The following is a 9,421-nucleotide window of genomic DNA, read 5'->3' as shown; positions in this document are numbered from 1 at the left end:
GACAACTCTACAAAACTCTTTTGCTTTCCAGCAAGATAGCCAGAAACTACCATAGGACTCCTTCTATTCTAGACTGTACACCGTAAGTTTACAAATATGAAAAGGTGCAAGAGATGAAAATGAGGCTTAATTTAGAAACCAGGGAAATATCTTCCAATGGAATATAGTTGCTTTTGTGAATAAGAGGAATTTCAGAACATCCCTCATGCAGGATTTTCCAAGATTCAGGAGAGTTTTGCAACTTCAGATCCAGGGTATAGTAATGAAACATCAGTGAAAGCAAAATCTAGAACCATCTGTTGACTGTGGAGCCATGGACATGTTTCAGTCTCAAACTTCTGAACTCCATCCTGCCATTTCCTCTCAGTACCTTGGCAAACACCATCATTTAGAATTCAGAAAGCAAGCAAACAAAAAGCAAAAACAAGATAAGTTACAAAAACAAAACTAAACAAACAAAACAAAAGAAACTTCACCCCAAACCATGTTCTGATCTGTCTTAACCTCAAAACATTTCTCAGATGAGTCTTTTTCTGCCCAAGAGGCTGCACTCTGGTTCTTGCTTAGTCTTCTAAGTGGAACAGCAGCTTTTTCAAGGCTCGGGAGAGACAGACTAGCAGCAGCATTGCCTGCCACCTGCATGTGCCAGCACCATGGGAACGGAGTGAGGAGCAATTCAAAACCAAACATCTGAAAGAAAAGATTTCCCAAGACCAGCAGACACCAGAGCCTTAAGCCAATTCTTTTATTTTTTTTTTTATTTTTATTGGTTATTTTATTTATTTACATTTCAAATGCTATCCCCTTCCCAGTTTCCCCTCCACATGCCCCCTTTCCCCTTCTCCCTCTGCCTGCCTCTATGAGGGTGCTCCCCCACCTGCCCACCCACTCTTGCCTCAGCGCCCTAGCGTTCCCCTACCCTGGGTCATCAAGCCTCCACAGGACCAAGGGGCTCCCCTCCCAGTGATAAGACAATCCTCTGCTATATATCCAGCTGGAGCCATGGGTACCCTCTTTGTACTCTTTGTTTGTTGGTTTAGTTAGTCCCTGGGAGTTCTGAGGGGTCTAGTTGGTTGATATTGTTGTTCTTCCTATGGGGTTGCAAACTCCTTCAGCACCTACAGTCCTTGCCCTAACTTCCCCGTTGAGGTCCCCAAGCTTGGTCCAATGTTTGTCTGTGTACATCCACATCTGTACTGGTAAGGCTCTGGCAGAGCCTCTCAGGGGACAGCTATACCAGCCCTCTGCCAGTAAGCACTTCTAGGCATCAGCAATAGTATCTGGGTTTGGTGTCAGCAGATGAAATGGATCCCTAAGTGGGGAAGTCTCTGGATGGCCTTTCCCTCAGTTGCTGCTTCACTCTTTGTCCCTGCAGTTCCTTTTGACTGGAGGAGTTCTGGATTAATTTTTTTGAGGTGGGTGGATATGATGAATCTAATAGAAGAGAATGTGAGAAAGAACTTCAAACACATGGGCACAGGGAAAAATTTCCTGAACAGAACACCAATGGCTTATGCTTTGAGATCAAGAATTGACAAATGGGACCTCATAAAATTGAAAAGCTTCTGTAAAGTGAAGGACATTGTCGATAGGACAAAATAGCAATCCACAGATTGGGTAAAGATCTTTATCAATCCTACATCTGATAGAGGGCTAATATCTAATATATACAAAGACCTCAAGAAGTTAGACTCCAGAGAACCAAACAACCCTATTAAAAATGGGGCTCAGAGCTAAACAAAGAATTTTCAGCTGAGGAATATAGAATGGCCGAGAAGCACCTAAAGAAATGTTCAACATCCTTAGTCATCAGGGAAATACAAATCAAAACAACCTTGAGATCCCACCTCACACCAGTCAGAATGGCTAAGATAAAAAACTCAGGTGACAGCAGATGCTGGTGAGGATGTGGAGAGGGGGGGAGCACTTCTCCATTGCTGGTGAGATTTTTTTGTTTGTTTGTTTATTTGGTTGGTTTTTCGAGACAGGGTTTCTCTGTATAGCCCTGGCTGTCCTGGAACTCACTCTGTAGACCAGGCTGGCTTGGAACTCAGAAATCCGCCTGCCTCTGCCTCCCAAGTGCTGGGATTAAAGGCATGCGCCACCATGCCTGGCTGCTGGTGAGATTGCAAGCTGGTACAAGCACTCTGGAAATCAGTTTGGCGGTTCCTCAGAAAATTGGAAATAGTATTACCTGAGGACCCAGTTATACCACTCCTGGGCATATACCCAAACGATGCTCTAACATATAATAAGGATACATGCTCCACTATGTTCACGCCTTATCTATAAAAGCCAGAAGCTGGAAAGAACCCAGATGTCCCTCAACAGAGGAATGGATACAGAACATGTGGTACATTTACACAATGGAGTACTACTCAGCTATTAAAAACAATGACTTCATGAAACTTTTAGGCAAATGGATAGAACTTGAAAATATCATCCTGTATGAGGTAACCCAGCCACAAAAAGAACACACATGATATGTACTCACTTATAAGTGGATATTAGCCAAAAAAAAAGAAGCTCAGATACAACTCACAGACCATATGAAACTGAAGAAGAAAGAAGATTACACCAAAGTGTGGATGCTACAGCACTTCTCAGTAGGGGGAAGAGAATCATCTCTGGGAAGTAGAGGGAGAGAGGGATCTGGGAGAGAGAGAGGAGGGGGAGAGAAAGGAAGTCAGTTCAGATCTGGGAGGAAATGGGGGAGAAGTACAGAGGGTCAGGAATTTGAAAATAGGTGTATAGCAGTGGGGGAGGGGGAGCTGGGGGTAGTCACTAGAAAGTCCCAGATACCAGGGACCTAACAGGGAGGACTTTAGCCGAAATACCCGACAAAGGGGAGATAGAACCTATAGAGACCATATCCAGTGGATAGGCACTGTCCCCTGTTGAGGGATGGGCCAGCCACCCGCCTTAAGCCAATTCTAAGGTGCCTACTCTTCTCACTGGGAAGACAAAAAGTTCCTTCATGGTATCATTGGAGAAGACCTTGAGCTCCCTCTAGAGGGAAGAGTAGGTCACAACATTTCCCCATTAGGACCCGCCCGCTGTGTAATAACTTTGTCTGTTCCTCAGGAGATATTGAATGCAGTCTCTTTATAGCCTCTGTCCTACCTGTCTTACACCACTTACCACAGCAAGTCAGGTGACAGTTCATCCCTCTGTTGTTACGTGTATGAGTAACTTGAGGTTGACAAGACTGTCTTTAGGTGTCCTCCGTCCATTACAATGGTGTCTGTTACTTGAAGGGCCTTGTCTTATCTTCTGATGCTCTTATTTCTTCTCCTATTTTTATGATTTTTATGATTGTTGTAGCATAACTAACAACTTATAAAGTCTTAATGCACTTATTACTCATACGTCTACGAAGGCAGATGTCTGTGCCTGCATTTTTTAGAGAAAAAAAAGAGAACATTTATTTTCTCCCTGGGAGTGAGCCTCAGGTCCAGTCAGGAAGCAGTTGCTTACCCTTGCTTTATGGGTTTTTTTTTACCTGTGTGATCACCCAGGGATCCACATTTAGAAGTGTTCAGTGTTTGGTTTATGCTCCGCTGTTGGCAACTTGAAAATATATTTGAATTTGTGTTAAGAAAAGTCCAGCTGGGTGGTGGTGACACACACCTTTAATCCCTGGTGGCAGAGAAAGGCAGATCTCTGTTTGAGACCAGGCTGACTTACAGAGTGAATTTCAGAAAACAATAACAGCAACAAAAGTTCCATGAGACAATAGAGCATGTGTGTGAACAACAGTATGGGAAAGACACGTGTCTGTCATTCCTTGCTACTGTGTTTGCATGGGCTCTTGGCAATGTCTGTAAGTACAGGCTTTCCACAGCTCATTAATAGATGGGAGTTCAGGGAGAGTCCTAAGTAAGGATTTGTGGAAAGATGCTGATAATACAGGCAGACCAAGCTTGCCATTCAAGCTAGGTATTGGTTACTTTTCTGTCGCTGTGATAAAATACCATGCCCAACTTAAAGAAGAATTTATTTTGACTTAGGGTTCCAGAGGGATAAGAGTCCATGATGGTCAGAACATCATGGTAGCCAGCGGCAAGCATATCAGCTGGAGCAGTAAGCTGAAAGCTCTTGCCTTGAACCACGAGCAGGAAGCAGAGATGACAAACTCTAAGTGGTCTTGACTCTCAAAGCTCACTCCCTGTGACATACTTTCATCACGGGAACTATTCTGAATAGGCACTCCTACACCAGTGAAAATATGGTGAGATGCACCAGTAGAACAGAGCCAGGAAAGCTCCTGAAAGGCCTTGCTCTCAGGTCCAGTTTGTATTCTCGTTTTATACTCTAAAGCTACAAGGTAGGGTGGACAAGCAAGCAAGATTTTACAGAAATATACTCAGTCATCAGGCCCTCAAGGTCAATGACCCATTGCTTTATCAGTTTCCCCAGATCATTCTGTTTAGGTAGCAAGTGAGGTCATGGTTGGCAAACAGGCAGCACAGTAGTGCTCTACGTAAATCACTTAAAAAAATCAATAAATTGGGGTGTAATCATTGGTTTTCTCAACTTATTCTATTTCATTCTCTCCTCTTCACTTTCATAACATATTATTAATCTACATTGAAGGAATGAGCAGGTACTCTTGGCATACCATCTGTTGGCTCTCATTTGTACCTCTAGCCTTAATCCCTTTGAATAACTTTTTGGCCTTTACTCATATGATTCCCGACTGATAGTGTAATAGAGAGTTGTCTATGCTGATTTTCTTGGATACCTATTGCAATGGAATTGGTGGTCATGGACCCTGATGGGACTGTTCCTGGAAGGTGTAGGAAAAGCACAGGGGCTCTATTAGTTCTTGAATCTGAGGGATACAACTAGAGCTGTATCTCCTTCCCTGGGAGTACTTCTAAGTTGGGGGCCAATAATATTAGTTTTCAAGTATCTCCTTGATAGCAGGTATAAATACCCTTGGGGCAGATGGAATATGTACTATTAGGAACTACTATATTAATTTATTTTATTTTTTTAAATCTAGTTGCATACAGCTCGTTTTATTTCCCACATATTGGGCTTTTACTATTACCTGAACAGTAATGCTCCCTTTGTGCTGTTAGTTAGGCTTTGGTTAGTCATCTCTACTCCAGCTTAAGTGACATGGCTTGCATGTAAGCATATCCAATAGTCCTACATTTACTAATAAGAACACATATTGAAGGTGGACTTGAGGAATGTGGGGATGGGAACAGAAGGGTTCAGGTTGGGGGAAGATGAAAGGAGATGATACTGGGAGAGATGACTTCTTTTGGGAGGCATTTTAGGGTGAGATACAAACCTAGTACAATGGAAACTCCCAGGAATCTAGGAGGGTGACCCTACCTAAGATTCTTAGTAATGGGGGGTATGGAGCCTGAACTGTTCATGTCTGGTAAACAAGCAAGGCTTCTAGTGAAGGGATTGGAACACCAACCCAGCCGCAAAACTTTCAATAGTTTGTCCTGCCTGCAAGATGTGTTGGAGTTAAGATGGAACAGAAATTGAGGGAATGGCCACTCAATGTCTGGTCTATCTTGTGACCCATGCCATGAGAGGGAGCCCATCCTTGACACTGCCTAGATGGCAAGGAACCAGAGGCTGAACAACCCAGAGATAGAATCAAACACGGGTGGCAACAACAATAATAATGGCAACAGCAAACCAACCAACCAACCAACAATCAACAAAATTATTCCTAATGATATTCTGCTATACTTATAGACTGGAGCCTGGCCCAGTTGTCCTCAGAGAGGCTTTACCCAAGAACTGATGGAAACAAGCACCCAAGCCAAACATTAGGCAGAGCTTGGAGAATCCTCAATCTTTGAGCCCATGTCAGTTGATTCTGTGAGTTTTTCTGTGCTGTCCTTGACACCTCTGGTTTCTACAATTCTTCTTCCCCTTCTTCTTCAATCCAATCTCCTAGGTGTTGGGGATTTGTGGGACCCTGAATTCTTAGAGGAGAGTATAATTTGAGTTGATGAGCAATGCTTTGTTCAGGTTGGTCAAGTCTTTCAAGAACTGCTGGAGGTAGGTATGTCCATAGTCTCAGAAGCCCCCTGATCCTTTGGGAGCAGTGGAGATGGGCAGCAACCATGAACTCAAAAGGAGAGTAGCCACATGTATCAGTCCAGGTTCTCTAGAGTAACAAAACTTATAGAATGAATCTCTCTCTCCATATATACATATATGTCTCTCTATATGTCTATATATGTGTATGTCTATGGCATATGTCTCTCTATATTTATATATACACATATATGTATATAAAAACCCTTTGTAAATTCATATATTTGTACAGAACATTTTTGTAGATCTCTCTCTCTCTCTCTATATATATATATATATATATATATGTATATATATATATACACACACACATACACACATATGTATGTGTGTGTATGTGTGTGTGTGTGTGTGTGTGTGTGTGCTGTCTGTGAATAAAAGGTTCAAAATCTAGTAGTTGTTCAGTTCATGAAGCTAGAGGTCTCAGCTGGTCTTCATTATATGCTGGAATCCTGAAGAAATATATTCTGATGAAAGAATGGACTTGCTAGTGAGGGCAAGAGCAATCCAGCAAAGAACAAGGCTTCCTTCCTCCATGTCTTTTATATAGGCTTCCAGGAGATGGTATAGCCCATATTAGATATGAGTCTTCCCACCTCAGAGATCCAGGTTAGAAGTGGATTGTTCCACTTCTAATAATTTAATTAAGCAAAAAATTCCTCACAGGTATGCCCAGCCATTTGGGAGATTTTAGTGAATTCCATATGCAGTCAAATTGACAACCAAGTATAGCCATCATACCACATTTATGGGGCATACAACAGACACAAATGACATACTTTCTGGCCAACAAAGTTCTGTTTCTTGGCCAAGGTCATTTTTACTACTACTCAGCCTCATAACCTGGCCTGAAGATTGCATATGGCACCATGTGTTTAAGTTCCAAATTATTTCTCTGTGAGAGTAGGAAAAGCTGCTCCCCAGCCTGAAGATGTACACATAACCAGCAAGTATCCATACCCTCTGCTGGGGTGAGTGTCAGTAAAGACAATGTTTGTTGTTCACATGGGTAGGACCCTGGTTTTGTGTCAGCATGGGGCCCTTGGGTCCCTGCTAGCTTTCGGGATCAATGTTAGCAACCTTGGGGACAGCCAAATATCTTCGTAACAATTCTTGGAAGGCAGTTTTTCCAGATGAAGTAAATCCTCTCCCCACCCCTCTCACCCAAATCAATACTGTTTCTCTCTATCATTAGAACACAAAAATGTATCTAAAAACCAATACTATACCCAGCTTTTTACATGAGCTCTGGGGACTGAGCTCAGGTTCTCATGGGAGTGTGACCTGTTCACCAGCTGATTCACCTCCCAGCATTAGCTTACTGCTCTTAATGGCACCACGTTCCTTCCCCTTCTTTTTCAACAAGAGCCCCACCTTTTTTTCACCAGACTTCATACATTTTGTAGCTTCTTCAATTACTATCCAACTCTATGACTTTTGGCCATGTCTAGCTCAAGAGAATGAAGTTGTACCATCTGAGGGTAAAGAGATGCTAGTTCCTGGTTGATTCTTTTCTCTTGTTTTCTAAACCTGTTCCATTCCCATAGTCACAGGGGAAAGAGGGAAACAAAGCCATGAAAGACCGTTCTTCATCATTTCTTCATCATATCTCAACATGCTTCATCCTCCACCTTCCATCACACATGCACACACATGCATGTACACATGCACACAACATGAACACATGAGTGAGTGTGCAGTCAAGACTTCCAACTCCTTTCACAGGTCCCTCATTCTTATTCTTTCCCTTTCTCGGAGCACACTGGCAAACCTCTCCCTTGTCTCTCTTGGGATCCTCCTTCTACAACCTTAGCAAGTACTAACAAGAGAAGCTAAAATTTCTCTGTAATACCACAATGCCCATGGAGGAGGCCACCCTCTGGTCACAGGAATTCTCAAGGCTTCTGAGAGTGGCTTATTGCTGGCAGAGCAGGTAGCCCTGGCCTGCAGCTCAGTAAGTTGACTTGTTTAAACGTGCAAAGTTTGTTTAAAGGTGCAAAGTGTGTGTATAACATACACACACAGACACAGACACACAGACACACACACACACACACACACACACTCACTCACTCATGTGCACACACACTGGCAACTCCCCCAAATTTGAGGGAATGCACTGCACTTTGTGGAGATTCTGGAATGGAAATCTAAATCCGTTGTTCCCTCTGGATATAAACCAACAAGGAATGCCCCATTGAGCTCTGAGCTCCGTCTGCATCTGTGACATGGCCTTCCCTTCCCTGCAGACCTGTGTAACAGGGACTCCTGTAGAAACACTACAGGCAGCTATCCTCCTCACCTACAGGCGGTGGGGGCGTGAGAATGAGCATCTTGGCATCTGAGTGATGGTTTGGAGGAGAGGCTGAGGCACTGTGGACATGACTGGCATGCTTACCTTGCTACGGGGTTAGCAGGAGCTCTGAAAAAGCCACGTGTTTTTTCTGACTGGGACACTGAAGGACATGATGATCTTGTAATAAGTGTGTGGCTTTTTCAGTCTTCACACCCTCTCTGGAGTGACAGCTTTAACCTACCTCCTTCGAATCCAAGGAACTAGATTCTCTCTTGGCAAGTGATTCCAGTACAAGTCACCTAGAGGAGTAGCAAATGTGCAGGCTGGCCCCGCCCCAGGTCTGGGTGGGAAACAGGGTAATTCAAAGAGGACAACTCCTCCCCTCGTCCCCACACCAGGTGCTACTGGAGGAGGGAATAGCCTCCAGGTCATGGTCATTCCACGTGCTCCTCGCGCTGGGAGCAGTGTGGCAAGCAAATGCTCCCTGGCTCCCTGCCACAGAGACAACTTGTTCCAGCCTCGTATAACACCCCATGAGACAGGGCAGCAGGGCACTGAGCAGGCCTGGAAATCTCTGTGCCACCCAGGCTGTGTCCACGCAGTCTGGCTGCACTCTCCTGGTGACGTGGTGGTGCAGTGTGGTGGCAGAAGTCAACCTGTGTGCCTGCTTGGCAGAGTGGCAGGGTGGACAGGTGGCCCTTCTGCTACTCAGTCATCTTGTGACTCAGAAGCACAGATGAATGGCTTAAATTCATGATCACCCCTCCCCCTACATTCCCCTCGTCACTCTCCACAGTTAATATGGTCCTCTCTTTATTCACTTCAAACCTGCTTCTCCCCGTTCTGTCCCCTTGTTAGTTCATATTGGTGTGTGTGGAGGAGGTGGGCTGACCTTATTTACAGTCCCTCACTGCCTTTCCAGGGGCATGTTTGGGGTGCGGCTATGCAAGTTTGAGATGGATTCAGATCCAGCTTAATTCTTGTCCATGTGACATGGAAAAGATCTTGGGAAGGTTGTAGTCAGATGGGAGGATTCTGAAAGAAGGGACC

General features: G+C 44.1%; 1 long non-coding RNA gene across 1 annotated transcript; it reads right to left on the bottom strand.

Moving 5' to 3' along the window:
- Positions 1-1,093: 1,093 nt before the first annotated feature.
- LOC115030882 lies at positions 1,094-8,659 on the bottom strand. Its single transcript, XR_003836466.1, has 4 exons — positions 8,474-8,659; positions 3,503-3,639; positions 3,142-3,393; positions 1,094-1,434 (listed from the first exon to the last, which is right to left on the bottom strand). It is a non-coding gene; the product is annotated as an uncharacterized LOC115030882 (long non-coding RNA).
- Between the last annotated feature and the right edge of the window lie 762 nt (positions 8,660-9,421).

Source organism: Mus caroli, chromosome 4 (assembly GCF_900094665.2).
Source record: "Mus caroli chromosome 4, CAROLI_EIJ_v1.1, whole genome shotgun sequence".
Taxonomy (NCBI): Eukaryota; Metazoa; Chordata; class Mammalia; order Rodentia; family Muridae; genus Mus; species Mus caroli.
Note: the sequence above shows the minus strand (reverse complement) of the source record. Positions and strands in the feature narration are given on the sequence as shown.